Raw genomic sequence first — 23,595 nt, 5'->3', positions numbered from 1 at the left:
GGGACTACAGGCGCCCGCCACCTCGCCCGGCTTGTTTTTTTGTATTTTTTAGTAGAGACGGGGTTTCACCGTGTTAGCCAGGATGGTCTCGATCTTGCGACCTCGTGATCCGCCCATCCCGGCCTCCCAAAGTGCTGGGATTACAGGCTTGAGCCACCGCGTCTGGCGACTATTTTTTATATTAACACAACCAATCATTTTATTTTAGGATAAAAATGTATTGTCACTCAGACCACACAAAATTTTGTCATATAAAAATTATTTTTTTACATTTTGTATATAGAATTATATATACAAAGAACTTTTAATTTTTAGTAACCTTAATTTTTAGTAAAAACCTAGGAAGTAGTTGGGAATTTTTATATATTAACATCTCATGAATATATATTTTATAATCTTTAAAAATATTTTTATAGAACAATTTTCAATGTGGAACAGCGCATTTTATTAACAGATCCAAATACGTTTTGTCTTTTATAAAACTTAAGGGCCAAGAACAAACTTGTACTTATGTTCAACGATTTGTATCTGTTATTTTCTTAGTTGGAAATGATCCCAGCATTTAGTGAGTACCTATTACTTAATCTAACATAACATAACTTTAATATTTCATCTTTGGCCAGGCGCGGTGGCTCAAGCCTGTAATCCCAGCACTTTGGGAGGCCGAGACGGGCGGATCACGAGGTCAGGAGATCGAGACCATCCTGGCTAACACGGTGAAACCCCGTCTCTACTAAAAATACAAAAAAACTAGCCGGGCGTGGTGGCGGGCTCCTGTAGTCCCAGCTACTGGGGAGGCTGAGGCAGGAGAATGGCATAAACCCGGGAGGCGGAGCTTGCAGTGAGCTGAGATCCGGCCACTGCACTCTAGCCTGGGCGACAGAGCAAGACTCTGTCTCAAAAATAAATAAATAAATAATATTTCATCTTCATATGGTAAGAGCAAGAGAAAAAAGATTTCAAATTACATGAAAAGTTCACTTTATAAACATGTATCTGACATTTACCTCATTTATTCATTTTAACAATCATACTTAGATTACTTATGAAAACTGACATATTAAGCAAAGCCAGTTGGCTGGGCGTGTTGGCTCACGACTGTAATTTCAGCACTTTGGGAGGCCGAGGTGGGCAGATCACTTGAGGTCAGGAGTTCAAGACCAGCCTGGTTAACTGGGTGAAACCATATCTCTACTAAAAACTACAAAAATTATCCAGGTGTAGTGGCGCACGCCTGTAATTCCAGTTACTTAGGAGGACGATGCACGAGAATCAGTTGAGCCTGGGAGGTGAAGGTTGCAGTGAGCCCAGATCACACCACTACACTGCAGCCTGACTCAAAAAAAAGAAGAAAAGAGAAAAGAAAAGAAAAAAGAAAAAAAGACAAGAAAAGAAAAGAGGAGGTTTCATAACCAGGAGGGAGAGAAAGACCCTTCCTAACAAATTCCCAAATAAAACTGAACTCAACCCCCCAGAAAATGGCAGTTTGATCCAAGAAAGACTCACCACGGGGGAAAGAAACAACCAGAAAAGCAAAAGCTCAAGGGGGCCAAGTGTGCAGACCTCATGCCATAGTTCCAGAGGTCATTGATGTCTCCAAGGTGAGTCAGCTTCAAATCCCATTTCTGACACCACAAATATCAAAGTCAAAGACTATGGAGATGAATCTCTTTTCATAACTACAATATCAAGGATGTTATATTATGGGGTTTTTTTGTTTTAAGACAGGGTCTCGCTCTGTCACCCACCCTGACATGCAGGGGCACAATCTCGCCTCACTGCAACCTCTGCCTCCCCCACTCAGCCTCTGGAATAGCTGGGATTACAGACATGCAACACCACATCCAGCTAATTTTTTGTATTTTTGGTAGAGACAGGGCTTCACCACGTTGTCCAGGCTGGTCACGAACCCCTGGGCTCAAGCAATCCGCCAGCCTCGACCTCCTAAAAGGCTGGGATTACAGGTGTGAGCCACCATGGCCGGCCATGAATCTCTAAACATTTTATTTCAGATTCATAAAACTGTAATCTGAGGCATACACACAAACTGGCTGGTCTTTGGTATGTCCAAAGAACAAAGAGAAAGTTGAGAGTTTTATTAGAAACAGAAATGTTACCTATATTTTTTAAAGCAAGTCCATTGGCACCAGAGAAGCTTTCGGGAGCTGGCAAGCTGTGATTGGTGAGTGCAGACAATAGGTAAAACAAGCCTTAGAGTCATTGCAGGTTGTTTCAGCATTTACACAGCAAAAGTGGTCTTAGGGTGGCAGTAGGCCATTTCAGCCACCAGCCTTGTGGAAAATTCACTTCTTGGAGCAAGTGCAATGTGCCCTGAGTGCTTTTACCCCTGGCCACCCAACTCTGACATAGTTGTGTCTGTCAAGAATTGAGTCAATTCAGGTGGGTTGTGGTGGAGCACACCTGTAATCCCAACACTTTGGGAGGCCAAGGCGGGGTCAGATGGCTTGAGGTCAGGAGTTCAAGACCAGCCTGGTAGACATGGCAAAACCCTGTGTCTAGCAAAAAAACAAAATTAGTGGAGTGTGGTGGCGCGTGACTATTGTCCCAGCTACTCAGGAGGCTGAGGCAGGAGAATCACTTCAACCTAGAAAGCTGAGGTTTCAGTGAGCCAAGATCACGCACTGCACTTCAGTCTGGATGACACAGAGAGACTTCATCTAAAAAAAGAACGACTCAATTCACATAATAAACTTTCACAATGGTTAAAGCAGAGTCCTGCTTAGCAATACACAAAAATTATCCTTTGTGATCCATTCATTTTACTGCTGTTGACTTTATTGCTTATGCTTTCAGACAGACTCTCTCTTTTTACCAAACTTGAGTCAGGCTCCTCTGAGTCCTGTTTCTGACTAGGTCCCAACCTCAGGCTCCGTCCTTCATCCAGGGACTCTGCCCATTTAGCCTGTTTCAGCAAAAATCCTGTCAAGTCAGTTTAGCCAGAATCCCCCTGCCCCTGAGGTTTCCTCCAAGTAATTTCCCATCTTCTGACCCCCTATTCCTACTCCCTGACTACAAATCCCCACTTGTCCTTGGTGGAGTTGAAGTCAATCCTAATATCACTCTCCCACCGCAAGACCCCATTGCAGTGGTCCCTGTACCTATCACAGTAGTCTTCCCTCTGAGTAAAATCGTCCTTATGATCTTTTCTCTATTTTCAGAGACAAAGTCTCACTCTGTCACTCAGGCTGGAGTGCAGTGACCCAATCCTAGCTCACTGCAGCCTCAAACTCCAGGCCCAAGCAATCTTCCTGCCACAGCCTCCCAACTAGCTGGGACTACAGGTACGCACCACCAAATCCAGCTATTTTTGTTGTTGTTGTTGTTTAATTCTCTACAGACCCAGGAACTTGATGTGCCCGGCTAATTTTTGTATTATTTCTAGAGATGGGGTTCTGCCATGTTGCCCACACCGGTCATGAACTCCTGGGCTCAACCAATCCTCTTGCCTCGGGCTCCCAAAGTGCTAGGATTATAGGCATGAGTCACTGCAGCTGACCCTTCCTTACAGTCTTTAATAAGTGCAATAAATAGTTGTTTGCTTTAACATTTCCCTGTGTCTTCAGTCTCCTGAAGTCTCACATGCCTGACATTGTCTTTACTCCACCTGGTATCAAAATTCCTTTCTGTCGTCTGGTTGGTTCAGTGGCTTACGCATGTAATCCCAGCACTTTGGGAGGCCGAGGCGGGCAGATCACCTGAGGTCAGGAATTCTAGACCAGCCTGGCCAACGTGGCGAAACCTCATCTCTACTAAAAGTATAAAAATTAGCCAGGTGTGGTGGTGTGTGCCTGTAACCCCAGCTACTCAGGAGGCTGAGGCAGGAGATTTGCTTGAACCCAGGAGGCATAGGTTGCAGTGAGCCAAGATCATACCACTGCACTCCAGCCTTGGTGACAAAGCGAAACTCTGTCTCAAAAAAAAAAAAAAATCCTTTCTTTCAACAGTTTGGAGTTATTACACCATTGTATCCTTGCCTCCAGTGTGGTGTTCGAGAGATCCGATGTCAGTTTAATTATTTTTCCTCTGTAAGTAACCTGCTATTTCTCACTGATCATTTTAAAAATATTTTTTCCTTGTCTTTCACAATTTTACATTTCACTGTTCCTGTGTGTGTGTACTATAACACCTTTAATTCTTAAGTCATTTTTCTAAATCTGAGAAATTCTTATTCATTACTTAAATATACTCTCCTTTTTAATGACTATATTTTCTTGTTATAAGGCTACTATTAGATGTGTTCTGATATTTGTTCTTCTATCCTCCCTATTAATTAACTTTTCCTTCATTTACTTCTTCTCTATCCATTACTGATTACTTTTATGAATTCTTTAGATGCATTTCTTCAGCTCAGTAATTGCTTTTTCAACTATATCAATTTTAACATCCAACTATTCCACTGAATTATTTGTTTGAGCAGTTAATGTTTTCATATCCAATAGGTTTTCTTTTTATTTATTTATTCATTTCTTCATTTATTTGAGACAGAGTCTTCCTCTGTCGCCCAGGCTGGAGTGCAGTGGCACGATCTTGGCTTACTGAACCTCTGTCTCCCGAGTCCAAGCAATTGTCCTGCCTCAGACCCTTGAATAGCTGGAACCACAGGCCTGTGACACTATGCCAGGCTAATTTTTGTATTTTTAGTAGAGACAGGGTTTCACCATGTTGGCAGGCTGGTCTCGAACTCCTGACCTCAGGTGATCCACTCGCCTAAGCTTCCCAAAGTGCTGGGATTATAGGCGTGAGCCACGGTGCCTGTCCTTCCTTTTTTTTTTTTTTTTCTCTGACAGAGTTTCACTCTTATTGGCCAGGCTTTTCTTGAACTCCTGACCTCAGGTGATCCTCCTGCCTTGACCTTCCAAAGTGCTGGGATTACAGGCATAAGCCCCCATCTCCGGCCTTTTTTTATTTATTTATTTTTAGACGGAGTTTCACTGTTGTTGCCCAGGCTGGAGTGCAATGGTGTGATCTCAGCTTACTGCAACCTCCGCCTCTCAGGTTCATGTGATTCTCCTGCCCCAGCCTCTTGAGTAGTTGGAGTTACAGGTGTGCACCACCATGCCCAACTAATTTTATATTTTAGTAGAGATGGGGTTTCGCCATGTTGGTGTTCCTTGAACACCAAAAGAACTTCTCTTTTCTTTCCTGTCCCTCCTCCCATCTTCCAAGCTTATAATACTGGGAATTTGAGTTCAAGACTGTAATTTTTTAAATTTACAGTCTAAAGTTTACACTTTTCAATACATTTTACTATTTTTCTCCTCACCGTTGCTTATTGAAATCACCTCCTTTCTCCTAAATTTAGTTTTCCCTTCTGATAGAACTGTATACCAATAATGATTTCTGAAGGGTATATGTGTCGTGAATTTTCTGAAATATTTTTTCCCTCATTCTGGATTATCCTGGCTGTATACAGATATCTAGGTTCATCTTTTTGTGTTTGTTTTTGTTTTGTTTTGTTTTGTTTTGAGACAGTGTCTGGCTCTGTCACCCAGGCTGGAATGCAGTGGCACCATCTCAGCTCACTGTAATCTCCACCTCCTGGACTCAAGCGATTCTCCTGCCTCAACCTCTCAATTAGCTGGGACTACAGGCACGTGGCACCACACCTGGCTACTTGTATTTTTTGTAGAGATGGATTTCGCCTTATTGGCCAGGCTGGTCTCGAACTCCTAAGCTCAAGCAATCCTCCCGTCTCGGCCTCCCAAATGCTGGTACTACAGGCATGAGCCACTGCGCCCAGCCCAAAGTTATCTTTAATCAGCTCCTTGAAAAACTTCTCCATTGCATTTTCTCTTCTCTTTTTCTCTGGGACCTTTCAGGATTTTATCTTTCTCCTAGAAATTTTACTCCTATGGTGTGTGGAGGTGGGGGTGGGGGGGCGTGGGTGCACCCGCGTGTGTGTGTGTGCACATGTGTGTTAATCACGCTCAGAACTAGGTGGCTCTTTTCAGGTGAAGATTCATGTCTTTGTTTAGTTGAGAAAATTCTAGAACATTATTCTTCAAGTACTGCCTTCTCTCCAGTCTTTCTATTCTTTTCTTCTTCTTTTTTTTTTTTTTTTTTTGACGGAGTTTTGCTCTGTCACCCAGGCTGGAGTGGTGCAGTGGCACAACCTCAGCTCACTGCAATCTCCGCCTCAGGAGTTCATGTGATTCTCCTGCCTCAGTGTCCCTAGTAGCTGGGATTTCAGATGCCTACCACCCCACCGGGCCAATTTTTGTATTTTCAGTAGAGATGGGGTTTCACCATGTTGGCCAGGCTGGTCTCTAATCCTCACCTCAGGTGATGTACCTGCCTCCCAAAGTGCTGGGATTACAGGCGTGAGCCACCGCGCCTGGCCCGGTCTTTCTATTCTCTATCTCTGGAACTTCTATTGGATGAACATTGAAACTTCTGGGATCTATTCTCCATTTCCTTTATTATTTTTCTTTCATACTTTCTATTGCATAGTCCTTTTCTGCTATACGGTGAAGTAGTGCCATGCCTGAACACATTTTTTTCACTGGGTTGTTCCAGTTTCTCTTACTGATATGCAAAAGCTCTGTTGTATATTAGAGATGGTTACTTTTAATTTATTGCGGATCCTTCACCATTTTCCCCCAAATTTGCCTTTTTAAACAGTTGTTTATGGTGTCTTTTGACTTAAATGATAGTTTAACTTTTACATCTTTATGTCAGATTCATTGTTTATAGCCTTGGTGTAATGTCAGGAAGTGCCTATGCCAACTCAAGATGTCTTACACTGTAATATTTTCCTAAATTTTCATCTAGTTCTTTATGATTTCATGTTTTCACATTTAAGTCACTGAATTTTTAGAATTTACTATTTTATGTGGTTTAAAGTGAGGATTTAATCTTTATTTTTTCAAATGGATAGACACTTGTCAAGCAGTAATTTATTATACAACCCACCTTTTGCCCACTGTTTGGAAATGCCTGCCTCCCAAAGTGCTGGAAATGCATGCTGAAGTCTGCACATAAATTAGTCTCTTTCTTGATTTTCTATTTTGTTTCACTAATAAATCTGTTTCTATGTGTATTCATTTTGTATTGTTGCTATAACAAATTGGCAATAGCTAAGACAATGCTGGATGCGGTGGCTCATGCCTGTAATCCCATCGCTTTGGAAAGCCGAGATGGGTGGATCGCTTGAGGTCAGGAGTTTGAGACCAGCATGGCTAACATGGTGAAACCCCATCTCTACTAAAAATACAAAAATTAGCCGAGTGTGATGGCACACGCCTGTAATCCCAGCTACTCAGGAGGCTGAGACAGGAGGATCCCTTGAACACAGGAGGCGGAGATAGAAGTGAGCCGGGATCACCCCACTGAGCTCCAACTTGGACGACTACAGTGAGACTCCATCTCAAAATATATATATGTAGCTAAGACAAGTTTTGAAAAAGAAGAATAAGGTGGGAGAAATGGCTCTACCATATTTGAATACTTCTTATACAGCTACAGGAATCAAGACTGTAGTATTGTGAGAAGAATAGACACGTAGATCACTGGAACAAAATAGAGAACCTAGAAAAGAACGTAGAAATCGCCCCACACTGATTTTTTACAAAGAGACAAAAAGAAGGAAGGATCGTCTGCTTAACAAATGGCACTGGAGCAGTTGCATATCCATAGGCAAAAAGGAAAGAAAGAAAAAATACCTTTATACAGAAAAAAAAAAAAAACCCAACACCCAGTGAATCATAGATTTAAATGTAAAATATAAAACTGAAAAAACTTTCACAAGAAAACAGGAGAAATGTCTAAGATCTAGGGCACAGTGAACGGTTCAAACAACATAATCCATAAGGAAAAAAAATAAATTAGATTTCATCCAATTTAAAACTTTGGCTCTGTAGAAACTGTGTTAAAAGGATGAAAAAACAGGGTATAAACTGGGAGAAAATGTTTGCAAACCACATATCCAACCGAGGACTCACATCCAGAATATATAACGGGTATGTATAGTACTCTCAAAACTCACCGGTAGGCTGCGCGTGGTGGCTCACGCTTGTAATCCCAGCACTTTGGAGGTCGAGGTGGACGGAGCGTAGATCCCTTGAGGCCAGGAGTTCGAGACTAGCCCGAGCAACATGGCAAAACCCATCTCTACTAAAAACACAAAAATTAGACAGGCATGATGGGTCGCGCCTGTAATCCCAGCTATGCGGGAGGCTGAGGCATGAGAATCGCTTGAACCTGGGAAGCAGAGGTTGGAATGAGCCAAGATCATGCCACAGCATTCCAGCCCGGGTAACACAGCGAGACTCTGTTTCAAAAACAAAACAAAACATTGATAAAAGCAAACAAACAAATAATCCAATTAGAAAATTAAGAAAAGATATGAACATATATTTCACTGAAGAGGAAATAAGCAAAGAAGTATATGAAAAGATATTCAACATTCATTTGCTTCACTAGATGCAAATTAAGACCATGATGAGGTATCACTACACCCTTATTACAACAGCTCAAATAAAAGATGTACTGACAACATCAAATGGTGACAAGGATGCAGAGGAACTGGACATCTTATAAAATGCTGCTGGGAAGGTAAAATCTTACAGCCACTCTGGAAAGCAGTTTGGTAGTTTCTTATACAACTAAACATGCAATGACCATACAATTCAACAATTACACTTCAGAGAAATTAAAATTTATCCCCATCCAGAAATTTGTACATAATTGTTCATAGCAGCTTTACTTGTAATAGCCAATAGATGGAAATAATCAATATGTCCTACAATAAGTGAATGGTCAAGCTGTGGTACATCCATCCCATGGAATACTACTCAGCAATAAAAATGAGGCACAAGAATTGCTTAAACCTGGGAGGCAGAGGTTGCAGTGAACCAAAACCGTGCCACTGCACTCCAGCCTGGGCAACATAGTGAGACTCCATCTCAACAACAACAACAAAAATATAAACTATTGATACACAAATACTAATATCTTGGATGAATCTCCAGGTAATTATGTGGAGTGAAATAAGCCTCTAAAATGTTATATACTATGAGATTTCATTTGTACAGCATTCTAGAAAAGACAAAATTGTAGAAATGAAAAACAGATTAGTGGTTGCCACGGGTTAGGGATGGTGGATGGGAGGAGAGTCGGTATTACTAAAAGTAAGTAGCACAAGGGATAGCATTGTGGTGACGGAAATGTCTTTACCTTTTTTTTTTTATTCCAAGACGGTGTCTCACTTTGTCACCCAGGCTGGAGTGCAATGGTAGGATCTCAGCTCACTGCAACCTCTGCCTCCCAGGTTTGATGTAGCTGGGACTACAGGCATGTGCCACCGTGCCTGGCTAATTTTTGTATTTTTAGTAGAGATAGGGTTTCACCATGTTGGCCAGGCTGGTCTCAAACTCCTGACCTCAAGTGATCTGCCTACCTTGGCCTACCAATGTGCTGAGATTACAGGCATGAACCACTGCACCTTGCCATGTTCTGTATCTTTTTTCTTCCGAAATACATGCTTTATTTTAAACTTAAAGAAATATTTAAAATAAACATTTTTTTCTCAAATTACAATCAAGCACTCAAAACAATTTAGGAATTTTAAACACAAATTATTAATTCAAAGTAATGACATCCATAGAATACATTCTGGCATTGGCCCAATATGAAGTTTACTTAATATTGGTGTTTTACATATGATTAACCATTCATCCTTCCTGAAATTCAATGCTAACAGTGATTTGACTTTACAAGGTGAAGCCTTTTATTTAATACCCCAGAGATAACTTTTTCAAATACAAAACACATATACCAGCAAAGAAATTATAAAAACATTTATAAAGTATACTGAAGGACATGATTTAAAGGCTGTCTGTATACGTAGATGCATTTCACCTTAGAAAGTATGCCATTACTTTCTCTTTCTTACATTGCAAAGCAAACAGCAGCTTCATAAACATTGTTCTATTATGTATCAACTGAAAAAAAACATATATTCCACAAAAATGTTTTGAAGACACATGGAAGTGGAATGTGCCCTCATTAAGAGCCAAGCTTTTACAGGACCACCTGTCTCCAGCTGGCTCCCAGCGTCCACTGAAAATAGCTGCTACCCTCAGAAAGACAAGATGGTCTTGTTAATGATTTCTATGGATTCTCGACTCTCATCCTCCTTGACTACCAGTGGAGGAGAAACCTGATGATGTCACCATGGGTGGGCTTGGCCAGAAGTCCATTATCTCGAAGTCTTAGACACACCTTCCAAGCAGCACAATCTTTGGTTCCTTTAATAACATTAGAGACTAATAATTCTTTTCCTCACTGGACATGGTGGCTCACACCTGTAATCCCAAAACTTTGGGAGGCCTAGGCGAGTGGATAGCCTGAGGTCAGAAGTTCAAGGCCAGCCTGGCTAACATGGAGAAACCCCATCTCTACTAAAAGTACAAAAATAGCCAGGAATACTGGCTCGTGCCTGTAAACCCAGCTGCTCATGAGGCTGAGGCAGGAGAATTGCTTGAACCGAAGAGATGGAGGTTGCGGGGAGCCAAGATCGCGCCATTGCACTCCAGCCTGGGCAACCAGAGTGAACCTCTGACTCAAAATAAATAAATAAATAAATAAATATTTTCCTCTGATGGCAGTTACAACATCAGAAGGTAACTCCATGGGTTCATTTCTCAAGATAATACCCATTTTTTTCTGCATTTTCAGCAAGGTTTTCTTCTTCTAAAACCTCAAGGGCTGAAATGGCCACTCTGCAGCCTAGTGGATTGCCACAGTGTGTGGACCCATGTTCCCCTGCCTTAATGGTCAGCATTATGTCATTGTTCCTCAGCATGGCAGACACAGATTATCAGCCCCCAGAAAGGGCCTTTCCAAGAAGGACTGTATCAGGTCTGACATTTTCATAATCAACAACCAGTTGATTACCAGATTACCAGACATCTACCAGTTCTGGCCAATCCTATCTGTATTTCATCAGCAATGAACGGAACCAAGATGGAGCATGAGCTGGGATGAGTGTCAGTTAAAATACCACAAAGCTTACTGTTATAACGGAGATTCAGCTCGTTTTTTCTCTTTCTTTCTTTCCTTTTTTCTTTCTTTCTTTTTCTTTCTTTCCTTCCTTCCTTCTTTCCCTTCCTACCTTCTCTCTTTCTTTCGTTCTTTTTTCTTTCTTTCTTCCCTCCCTCCCTTTCTTTCTTTCCATCTTTCTTTCTTCTTTTCTTTTCTCTTCTTTCTTTCCTTTCTCTTTTTTCTTTTTTTTTTTTTTCCTTTTGAGACAGTCTGGCTCTGTCACCCAGGTTGGAGTGCAGTGGTGTGATCTCAGCTCAGTGCAAACTCTGCTTCCCGGGTTCAAATCATTGAGTGAGCCCAGGAGGTTGAAACCAGCCTGGGAAACATAGCAATAGGCAGGGTTGTGCAGGCCTATAGTCCGGAGGCCAAGGCAAGAGGATGGCTTGAGCCCAGGAGGTTGAGACCAGCCTTGACAACATAACGAAACTGTCTCTACTAGAAAACTTAAAATTTCAGTGGGAGCGGGGTGGTGTGAGCCTGTAGTCCCGAGGCCGAGGCGGGAGGATTGCTTGAGCCTAAGAGGTTAAGGCCAGCCTGGCTAACATAGCAAAACCCAGTTTCCACTAAAAAAAAAAAAAAAACAAAGCCTGGGCAGGGCGGTGCATGCCTGTAGTCCCGAGGCCGAGGCGGGAGGATCGCTTGAGCACAGGAGGTCTAGACCAGCCTGGCCAACATAGCAAAGAAGGCTCTACTAAAAAAATAAAATAAAATAAAATAAATTAGTTGGAGCGGGGTGGTGCATGGATGTAGTTTGGGGATCGAGGCGGGAGAATTGGACAAGGCGGATGTAACCAACACCACAATCACATCCCATAAGTAAATACATGTTCCTGTCTCCAGGGCTCCAGGTAAAGGACGGTAATTGTGCACACCACACTTAGATTCCCTTTCAAAAACGTAATCAGAGGTTGGAGGGCCTTGGACTATTTCTTCAGTTGCAACATGTAGATGCCACTAAAGAACGAATGCCACAACAAAATGTGGCTGGAGGTGGCAACAATATTCTGCAATGTCACTGCCCAAGGATGATGGACCAATCAGGGCAGTTAATGAACTCCATCGGGCCAATCAGAAGTCAGAACAGTAGGCGGGATAAGCGAAGCTGATGTGGCGTCTATCAGTCCAGCCTCCAGGGACAGAACCTTCCCAAACGGGAAGGGGTGGGGGGCGGGGAGCCAGGGCGGAGACTCTGATTTTCCCACCTAAAGCATCCCCTGGGATTAGCTACTTTAAGTTCAGAGTACGCATGCTCTGACTTTCTGTCTTTCTGGATACTTCCAAAATCAGAGTAAGGATGCACTGATTTTGTCTTTCCATTCTTCCTACCCCTCCCCGAACCTCTCCCCTACCCCTCCACCAGTGGTGCATTTGTTATCTAGTTTTAATAAAGAGCGTATATGAGGCAGGCCGCCATCTCAAATCCTTCCTGTCAGTTTCCAACATTTTCAGGTATGGGATTTTTCCTAGAAACTCTGTAGTAACCTAAGAAATTTGGGCCGGGAGAGGTGGCTCACGCTGGTAATCCCTGCACTTTTGGACGCCACAGGTGGTGGATCGCTTGAACCCGGGAGGCAGAGGTTGCAGTGAGCCAAGATCAGGTCACTGCACCCCAACCTGGGCAACAGAGTGAGACCCTGTCTTAAAAGGAAAAAAAAAAAATAAAGCTCACTCAAATCATTCCTCCTGGGCTCAAGCAATCCTCTCGCTTCAGCCTTGAGACTACAGGTGCTCGCCACCTGGCCCCTGCTAATTTTTTGTTTGTTTGTTTCTTTGTTTGTTTAGTAGACACAGTTTTGCTATATTGACCAAGCTGGTTTCAACCTCCTACCTCCTGGGCTCAAGTGATCCGCCCACCTTGGCCTCCCAAAGTGCTGCAATATCACAGGCCTGCGCCACCACTCCCAGCTAATTTTTTGTATTTTTTGTAGACACGGGGGTTTGCTGTGTTTCCCAAGCTCGTCTCGACCTCCTGGGCTCAAGCAATCTGCACGCCTTGGCCTGCCAAACTACTGGGACTACAGGTGTGAGCCACTGCGCCTGGCTGATTGCTGCATATTGAAACACCCCACGTTCTCTCTAAGTGATGGCAGGCTCTTGTAGTCTCAGAAATTCTAGCTTTCTTCCTCCTGATAATTTACAAATCACACAGTAATAGCCTCTAAATCTGTTCATATTAGCAATGCTCATTTCTCTTCAACAGAACAGAACCCCCTATCCCACTGCCTGATCAGATCCATCACCAGGGAGACCATGTTATCTCTGGGACTCACTTCCCTTCCTTTAATTATTGAGTGGGGGTGTCAGAATGCCCCCACTGAATAAAATTACAGTCACGTCCCTGCCTCCCCAACAAGGGTCTGTACATCTTTCAGGGTAAGCCTAGCCACAGGGAAACTACTAACAACAGTAGCCAACCCCCTCCCAAAGACTCAAGGTTGCGTTGCCCATAGGAAACCTGTCATCCCCAATCAATACTTCTCCCAGAGATCTCTGGCTCCCTGTTTACATCTGACTTCTCCCCATGTCCTTACTCAGGGACAGATGAGCCCCGGATGGAGAAATGCAGCACCTGATTCCAGGTGACTGAGTGTGGCCGGCCTTCACTGATTTCTCCCTCCACAGGACAAAAGGTCCTGTGGCTGGAAAGACTCAGGCAGTTTCTCTTGCAGGTCAGACTGGTCCCGGTGCCATGAATGGAGACCCAGGGTTGCTTCTAAAATACCAGAGAAGATACGAAAGGTGAGGTGACCTGGAGGGGGCAGAGTAGTGGCCCAGGGGACAGTGTGGGGTGACCAGGTTTCTGAGGAGGGGAGGACAGAGGTACTGGAGACAAGGAGCAGGGTCTCGGGGGAGATCTGGACCGTTGGGAGCCTCCCACTCTCGCTCTGTCATCACCTAGCATCCCTGGAGACAAGTCTGTGACCGTGCACTACATTTGGTAACTCTCACTCCATTCTGGAAGGTGGGAAGAGAGCCAGCCAGCAGCATTAAAACCCTACTGTGTGGCAGGGGAGAAGCCAGGGTAGGTCCCCGATGTCTCAGTTAGCCATGGCATCAACTGGGACAGATTATCATCCCCACTTCCCAGATCCAGCACACAAGAAGCAGTTCCAGCTGAATGGCAGACATGCCTAGCTGTGTCACTGCCAAAATTTCTTTTTTTTTTTTCTAGCCCTTTGATGATATTGCCAAATACTTCTCTAAGAAAGAGTGGGAAAAGATGAAAGCCTCGGAGAAAAATCATCTATGTGTATATGAAGAGAAAGTATGAGGCCATGACCAAACTAGGTAACAGAAAGTTCTAGGTACAGACAAGTCTGGGGACACATGAGCATCCCTTTTCCTGCTCTGGCTACTTCTTAGCTACAGAAAGTACCCCACATTTTCCTTTTGTGCAGGGAAAAATCGCAAGGCAGCTTCTGAGTGTTCTGCTCTTCTTCATGTTGTCAGGGCTGAGGGCAGGGACTAGCCACAGTGGAGTTTATACCTGGATCCTGCACTTTTCTCTCCCATAGGCATCTGTGCTGATGAGCCCAACTGTCTCTGTGGCATCTCAGCACCCTGCCACCGACCGTACCTTCTTTCCCTTGGCTTGTCTCTCTCACTCTCTCTCTCTCTCTCTTTTTTTTTTTTTTTTTTTGAGTCAGAGTCTCACTCTGTCACCTAGGCTAGAGTGTAGTAGTGCAATCACAGCTCACTGCAACCTCGAACTCCTGGGCTCAAACAATCCTCCTGCCCAGCCTCTGGAGTAGCTGAGGCTACAGGCACGTGCCACCATGCCAAACATACATTATTTTATATTTTGTAGATACGGCGGTCTCTCTCTGTTGCCCACACTCGTCTCGAGCTCCTGGCCTCAACTTTTCCTGCATCCTCAGCCTCCCAAAGTGCTGGTACTACAAACATGAGCCATCATGCCAGGCCTAAGCTTGTCTCTTAAAGAATAAACATTTTGCTTCTTTCTAGGTTTCAAGGTCACCCTCCCACCTTTCATGCATAATAAACGGGCCACAGACTTCCAGGGGAATGATTCTGATAATGACTGTAACCGTAGGAATCAGGCTGACTAGATGGGAAGGGGTTGGAAAGGGTGGTCTCCTCTAGCCCAACTGCTTTTCAGCTCAGCTACCTGGGAAAGATCCTTTTCTTTTCTTTTCTTTTCTTTTCTTTTTTTTTTTTTTTTTTTTTGATACAGTTTTGCTCTTATCGCCCAGTCTGCAGTGCTATAGGTCAATCTCAGCTCAAGGCAACCTTCACCTCCCAGATTCAAGCGATTCTTCTTGCTCAGTCTCCCACGTAGCTAGGCTTACAGGCACCTGCTCCCATACCCAGCTAATTTTTGTATTTTTGGTAGAGATGGGGTTTCACCATGTTGGGCAGGCTGGTCTCAACCTTCCTGACCTCAGGTGATCCACCTGCCTCAGCCTCCCGAAGTGTTGGGATTAAAGGCGTGAGCTCCCACTCCCTCCCTGTTTGTAATATTTCTAATATTCTCAATAAACAAATCAGATCTAACATAGCTGTGGGGTAATGCTGAGATCTGACTGGACTCAATATTATTCCCCATACTTTTCTGTGTGTTTGAAATGTTTCTTTTTACGGCCGGGCGCGGTGGCTCAAGCCTGTAATCCCAGCACTTTGGGAGGCCGAGACGGGTGGATCACGAGGTCAGGAGATCGAGACCATCCTGAGCTACACGGTGAAACCCCGTCTCTACTAAAAAATACAAAAACCAGCCAGGCGAGATGGCGGGCGCCTGTAGTCCCAGCTACTTGGGAGGCTGAGGCAGGAGAATAGTGTAAGCTCAGGAGGCGGAGCTTGCAGTGAGCCGAGATCCCGCCACTGCACTCCAGCCTGGGCGACAGAGCTAGACTCCGTCTCCAAAAAAAAAAAAAAAAAAAAAGAAATGTTTCTTTTTTAAACGACATGTTGTTCTTGCTAAGCACTGCTAATGAATCAAAGGACAGTTAAGAAAATGTTACAAGTGAAAGAAAATATTAAAATCACAGATCCGCAAAAAACTTCCAGAGTATGTTTCATTAACAGCATGTAGGTATTTCATAAGTATCTTAACAGAGAGGATGATGAACACATTATGTAACAAAGATTGCTGTTTCTCTGTATTTTATCAAAACCAAATAGCCTTCCATTTTCAAACAATGCTGAATCTCTGTGATGAGCTTGGAAGAGATTTTAAAACAGTGATCCCTTATCCAACACACAGAGAACTTTCCCACTTGTCAGTGATGAGAGATAACATAGGGTGAAAAAAAGAAGGTTCTTAGGTAGAGAGATTTGTGCATTTCAGGAATATAAAGGGGACATATGTGAGCTCATCTGCTCTGACAACACAATTGTAAAACAAGGTCAAAATATCTAAACTGTCTTCAGTAGACCTATTACTCCCCAACTAAACAGGCCGGATTCTACCATCTCCCACAATCACTATAAGAGGTCTGAAAATCCAGTGCTTGAGTATCTGCCAAGTTTTTGACATTAAAGGAGTGTCTTTATACTGAAAATATTTCAGAGCCACTGGACTAAATCATGCATGGTTCATCACACATTGAACAGCTTAATTGACATACCATAAGATTCACCCATTTGAAGTGTACAGTGATTTTTAGTTGTTGTACATCTTGAGTGGATACAGTTCAGATTCCCAACCAATCAATTTAATTATTTGGGAAAAAGTAAAAGATACGTAATGAAATAAGATGAGACTGTGATGGAGTTTAGTCCCCATCTGATAAACCATGAGATGGATAATTCTGAATTGATGCCACCAATAAATGAATCAACCATGACTAAACATAATTCAGAAGCAAATCTCACATAACTCCTCAACAATGAGTGGACTCATAACCCTCTGCTGCAGAATCCCCTCATGCAACAGAAGTCTCTCTAGAGTTTGGAAATCTTTACCAACAAAGAAAAATTCTGATGTATTCTCTTTTAGTTGAACGTCCTCAGATGACTTTCAGCAGGGGCCAGGGAATCTTCCTGAAGGTGAGTATCTCTCAAATCCAAAGGACAAGAGAGCCTTTGTCCCTCCATGGATGCGAACACTGGTAAGAGTGGGAGAATATCAAAAATGCCCTCACTGCCTCTTTCTCCCCATGTCCCAGGTTTCTCCTACTTTAGGCGAGGGTAACTCTCCCAGCATTGCTGAGAACATTGACTAAGATAATGCATGTGAAGATGCTTTGTAAGCTCTAAAGCACTATAGAAATGTCACTGATACTGTTTATCTGTGACCTTCACATTATAAAGATCATACTCAAGAAGCCAGCAGAGGAAGGCAATGATTCGAAGGGAGTGCCGGAAACATCTGGCCCACAGAACGATGGGAAACAGCTGTGCCCCTGGGGAAAAGCAAATACCTCTGAGAAGATTAACAAGAGATCTGGTAAGAGGAAACAGTTCGGGAACAACCCCTCTGGCTTCCCTGGCTATGTTCAGGTGTGGGGACTGGGTGTGTGGCATGGATCCCAGACAAGCCTGGGTCCAGGCTGGGCTGAGGAGCTCGCCCAGCTCCAGATGAGATGTTAGACATGACTTCCAGAGACACAGACTGGAGTTGTCATCCATATAAAAAACCACATGACTTGGGTCAAGTCTTCCAAATTTTCTCAATTCCAGATTCCTAGTCCATAAGATGGAAATAAAGAGTCAGAGTTCATAAATTGTTTGGAGGCGTTAAATTAAATCTAGAAGGCCTGATGACATGAAAGGTGCTCAAGCAATTCTGTCTGCAATGCCTGATACCCAATACATGTGTACTTCAGAGATATTGCAGGCCACTGCAATAAAGTGAGTCACACTTTTTGTTGTTGTTGTCGTTTTGCAGTGCATAAAAACTTTATGTTTACACTGTACTGTAGTCATTAAGTGTGCAATAGCATTATGTCTAAAAAAGTACATATCTTAATTTTAAAATAATTCATTGATAAAAAATGCTAACAATCTTCTGAGCCTTCAGTGAGTCACACTCTTTTTGCTGGTGGAGGGTCTTGCCTCGGTGTTGATGGCTGCTGGCTGATCAAGGTGGTGGTTGCTGAAGGCTGGAGTGGCTGTGGCAGTTCCTTAAAAGGACACAACTATGACATTTGCCGCATAAATTAGGTCTCCCTTTCATGAAAGATTTCTCTGTAGCATGTGATGCTATTGGATAGCATTTTACACACAGTAGAACTTCCTCAAAGTTGGAGTCAGTCCTCTCTAGCTATAAAAGTCCTAGATGGCATCTCCTTCCAATAGAAGGCTATTTTATCTACATTGAAAATTGGTTGTTTAGTGTAGCCACCTTCATCAGTGATCTTAGCTAGATCTTCCGGATAACTTGCTGCAGCTTCTCCATCAGGGTTTGCTGCTTCACCTTGCATTTTTATGCTGTGGAGATGGCTTCTTTCCTTAAACCTCACGAACCAACCTCTACTAGCTTCACACCTTTCTCCTGCAGCTTCTTCACCTCTCTCAGTTTTCATGGACTTGAAGAGAGTTCAGGTCTTGCTCTGAATTAGACTTTGGCTTAAGGGAATGTTGTGACTGGTTTCATGTTCTATCCTCACCACACAATCTTTCTCTATTTCAACAGTAAGGCTGCTTTGCATTCTTATTTGTGTGTTCACTAGAGTATTAGTATTATTATTTCCTTCAAGAACTTTCCTTTGCATTCACAGCTTGACTGTTTGGTGGAAGAGGCCAAGCTTTCAGCCTCTCTTGGCTTTCAGCATGCCTTCCTCACTAGGTTTAGCCATTTCTAGCTTATGATTTAAAGTGAGAGACATGCGACTCTTCCCTTCATTTGAACACTTAGTGGCCATTGTAGGATTCTTAACTGTCATAATTTCAGTGTTGCTGTGTCTCAGGAAATAGGGAGGCCCAAGAAAAGGATGAGAGACGGGGAACAGCTCATTGGTGGAGCAGTCAGAACACACACAACATTGGTCGATTAAGTTTGTCATCGTCTATGGGTGCAGTTCCTGGTACCCCCAAAATAATTACTCACAAAGGGGTGTCTATAGTCATAATAACTTAATTGTACATTTAAAAAAACTAAAAGAGTGTAAATGGATTGTTTGTAACAGAAGGATAAATGGTTGAGGGGATGGAGACCCTATTTTCCATGATGTGATTATTACCCATGGCATGCCTGTATCAAAGCATCTCATGTACCCCATAAGAATATATACTTACTGTGTACCCAAAAAAATAAAAACAAAAATTATTTTAAAACACCAAAGAACAACAGAACAATTGCAATCATAATATCAAAGCTCACTGAATACAGATCACCATAACAGATATAATAATGATGGAAAAGTGTAAAATTGGTGAGAATTTCAAAAAAAAAATTGCAGTATTTGCGAAGCAGTATAAAAATGAGGTGCCATAAAACAAGGTACGACTGCAAGCCCTTAACAAATACGTGCAGCATGGAAAGAGGTATGGGTGAATGTTCCCGTAAGTGAAGAGGTTGGGAATCTAAACTTGACAACGGAAGGAGCCAGAAGCTAAAACTTTAATTGTCATTTGGTGTGTGTTGTTGTGGGTCTAAGGTCTCAGACTCTAAGCCACAGAATGAAAAACTGGATAAAGAAGGCCTATGGGCACTTGGGAGGGCAGAGGCATCTACTTTTTTGGAGAAAACAGAGCCTAACACTCTCCAGCCTACCCAACCCTCATCTTCCAACTCTTCTCCATCATAGGACCCAAAAGGGGGAAACATGCCTGGACCCACAGACTGCGTGAGAGAAAGCAGTGGGTGATTTATGAAGAGATCAGCGACCCTGAGGAAGATGACGAGTAACTCCGTAAGTGAACCTTCGGCTCATCCTCCACATCCCTGCAGATGTGCTATTCTGTTATGGTACCGGTATCCCATCTTGTCATTTGTTCCCCAAATCATTCCCTTTTCTAGGATACAGCATTGAAGCTGAATGATGAAACTCCCCTTTCTCTTTCTTTCTTTTTCCTTTCTTTTTTTTTTTTTGGAGGGATTCTTGCTCTGTTGCCCAGGCTGGATGTGGTGGGGTGATTTTGCCTCACTGCAACTTCCACATCACAGGTTCAAGTGATTTTCTTGCCTCAGCAACCTGAGTAGCTGGGATTACATGTGTGCACCCCCAAACGCAGCTAATTTTTGTATTTTTAGTAGAGATGAACTTTCACCATGTTGGCCAGGCTGGTCTCGAACTCCTGACCTCTTGATCCACCTGCCTTGGTCTCCCAAAGTGCTGGGTTTACAGGCGTGAGCCACCGCGCCCGGCCAATTTACCATGCTCTTTCTACTCCCTACCCTGTATATCCAGCGATGCTCCCTAACCAGGATGCAGTGGGTTCCCAAACCCCAGGTCAGCCCTGATATGCGGGACACATCTTCCTCTAGCTTAGGAATTGATAACGTAGACGAGGAAGTCACTGTGGCATGAGCAGATGATTCACTTCGAGGAACCATAGAAGGCATGTGCAGGTCCTGAGGTAGGGCAGAATCAGAGTGTGTAGGGTCTGCATGTCAGGAGGACTTGAGATTGAGTTGTCACACGGTGGGAACTCACTGCCACTTACTTTCCTTCTCTCTTTTTGCCTCAGCCTCAGGGATATGACACATGCCCGTGATGAGAAGCAGACCTTGGTGACCTTTCACGAACATGGGCATGGCTGTGGACCCCTTGCCATCAGGTGTATAGCAAGTGAAAGCAAGTGTTCGCAACAGTGAAAAGTTGAGCATCATTTTTTTTAGTGTGGCAAGAGTTCAATGTTAGCGTTTTCGTTGTATTTTCTTTCAGTGTGCCATTCTGTTAGATATTAGCATTTTCAATGATGAGCAAGACATACTTAATGCATATGTCGGTCTCTGTAGCCATACACCTACCTTAGAAAACAAGCACAGTCAGGTATTCTCTGCATAGGACAGCACTATCCTCCTCTCTCCCCAGATGTGACTACTGAGGGTAGTTCTGAGTGTTTAATTTCAGATATTTTCCTCTGCATTTACACACCACACACACACCCACACAAACACCAAGTAGCACTATAAACATCTCCCATCTTCTTGCACTCCCCTCATCTGATTCCCCTGTATCAGTCAATAACAGTTAATAAAACTTTGCAAATGTTCACCAGTTCTTTGCTCCTCTCATTATTCTGGACACAGGTCTCTGCACATGTGTGAATATTTCTTTAGGAAAGATTTTTAGAAGTGGAATTGCTGGGTCAAAGGAGTCATATATTCAACAAAAACCTAATGAGTGCATCCTTGTGCTAAGTGCTGTTCTAGGTGCTGGAGAGACATCAGGGAACAAGGCAGACAGATGTTCCTGGCCACCATTCCAGAGGAGGATGTTTCCAGTTGTTGGTTTTGTCTGCTTATTTGTTTGTCTGTTTTTTCTACAGATGGGGTCTTGCTCTGTCCAGGCTGGAGTGCAGTGGCATGATCATAGCTCAATGCCACTTTGAACTCCTGGGCTCAAGCGACCCTCCCATCATGGCCTCCTAAAGTGCTAGGATTCAGGTGTGAGTCATCACGCCTGGCCTCCAGTTTTTATTTTGATAGAGACTATACACGTCAGTCCTGGAGCAGGATTCTGCAGCAGGTGGTTGGGCATCTTGGCCTTCGCTCTCTGAACAATTTTCAAGTTCAAGATCTGGGACCGTCCATTTGGGAGTATGTGGGAGGAGACCCAGATGAAATCATCATCTGGAGAACATGGAGGAATGAGGAAGATGTGTGCATGGTAGACCCTGTGATGGACAGGGAATAGAAGAGTCCACTTAGTCTCCATGCAGGGGAGCAACGGTGGGAAAGTCCCCTGGACAGAAGCATGAGACTGCCCATCAAGGGTCTCATCAACCAAGGGTCTGGGGGGCTGGGGTGGGGATGATGATTTGGGAATGGGACAGTTCTTTCTCACAGGTACCATGGCACGGCATGGTGCAGAGGTGAAACAGTTGTGGGGATGGGAAGGGCAGAGGGGAGTCTATTTTAGAACAAACCACTGTGTGTGAATGAAGACATTAAAGCTCCATTCACACACAACAGACTTCAAACACCAGCCCCAGGTGGAGGCAGGATTGGAGCTGTTTTGACTGTTTGTGGCCCATCACTTTGGCCTTCTGGTTCTCCCCAGCCTTGGAAGGAAGACACTATCATAATTATGCCTATATAATAGATGAGAAACAGAGTCCCAGACAAGATGGTAGGCATCTTGTCACAGGTCCTACAGCTGGCAGGTGCAGGAGAGGCTGAGTTTAGAGCTCACTGACTCTAGAAACATTAAGGAGGACAGGTGCGTGTGATGGAGGGAGGGAGAATTGAACAAGCCCAGGGTTCTGTCCCCAGTCACAAGGTAGAGGCTGTGGGTTCATTTTCCCAAGACAAGGATCACTCGGACAGAGAGAGAGCAGGGAGGGAGAGGCAAACGTGGTCATGGTGGGGACAATGGGAGATAGAGATATACAGGGTGGGCAGAAGAGGGTCAGGCAAAGAAGCAGGCAAGACCCAAGGCCAAGTGTAGGCTGTCACAACCACCAGAGGATCAGGGTGCCAGGAAGGAGGTTGTGGGGCTCCAGGAGCAGCAGAGGTTCCCCAGATCTGTGAGCATGCCCTGCCTGGCACTGCAGGAAGAGATGGCTGCCACCCAGGTCAGTGTGGACGTACTTCTACCTGTGTCTCAGAGGAAACAAATTCTATTTTATCCCAACATGGCTCTGTATTACACAAATGTAACATTCCGATACTAGATATTGAGTGCCTTATCCTCCATGCAAATAGAAGAGAGTATGATTTGATTTTTCTTTCTCCCTGAGATGATGGAATCCATAACTTGGGTCCCCCAGCCCACAAGACAGGTACAAGAAAGGGTGGCTGGAAGATTGTGAGTCATGACAGGGAACATTTTTGCTTAGGTTCCTTGGGTATATAAAGCTCCTGATTATTTGTCTATCAAGGGTAAAGAGTGAACATGGTCCCCTCTCCACAAATGTGCTTCTCTCCTTCACTATTACTGTGAAGGGCTGAAGTTCCATCAAGTTCTGATACATTACTTTATTATTATTATTATTATTCCTATTTTGAGACAGAATGTCACTCTGTTGTCCAGGCTGGAGCATAGCGGCTAGATCTCGGCTCACTGCAAGCTCTGCCTACCAGGTTCAAGTGATTCTCCCACCTCAGTCTCCTGACTAGCTGGAAATCCAGGCACGTGCCACCACACCCAGCTAATTTTTTGTATTTTTAGTAGAGACGGAGTTTCACTGTGTTAGCCATGATGATCTCAATCTCCTGACCTCGTGGTCCGCTGACTTTGGCCTCCCAAAGTGTTGGGATTACAGGCCTGAGCCACTATGCCCAACGATACATTAGTTTTTTTTTGTTTTTTTTTGTTTTTTGTTTTTTTTTGTTTTTGCCTATAAAGCACATTTATTTAAAGACAATTTTTATTTTATTTTATTTTTTTTATTATACTTTAAGTTCTAGGGTACATGTGCATAACGTGCAGGTTTGTTACATATGTATACTTGTGCCAT

General features: G+C 43.6%; 2 pseudogenes; one reads left to right on the top strand and one right to left on the bottom strand.

The window, feature by feature from the left end:
• The first annotated feature begins 4,340 nt into the window (after positions 1 to 4,340).
• Positions 4,341 to 20,696, top strand: LOC105515028 (annotated as a pseudogene).
• LOC105515030 lies at positions 10,100 to 12,124 on the bottom strand (annotated as a pseudogene).
• Positions 20,697 to 23,595: the final 2,899 nt, after the last annotated feature.

Source organism: Colobus angolensis, unplaced genomic scaffold, assembly GCF_000951035.1.
Source record: "Colobus angolensis palliatus isolate OR3802 unplaced genomic scaffold, Cang.pa_1.0 Scaffold252, whole genome shotgun sequence".
Lineage (NCBI taxonomy): Eukaryota > Metazoa > Chordata > Mammalia > Primates > Cercopithecidae > Colobus > Colobus angolensis.
Note: the sequence above shows the minus strand (reverse complement) of the source record. Positions and strands in the feature narration are given on the sequence as shown.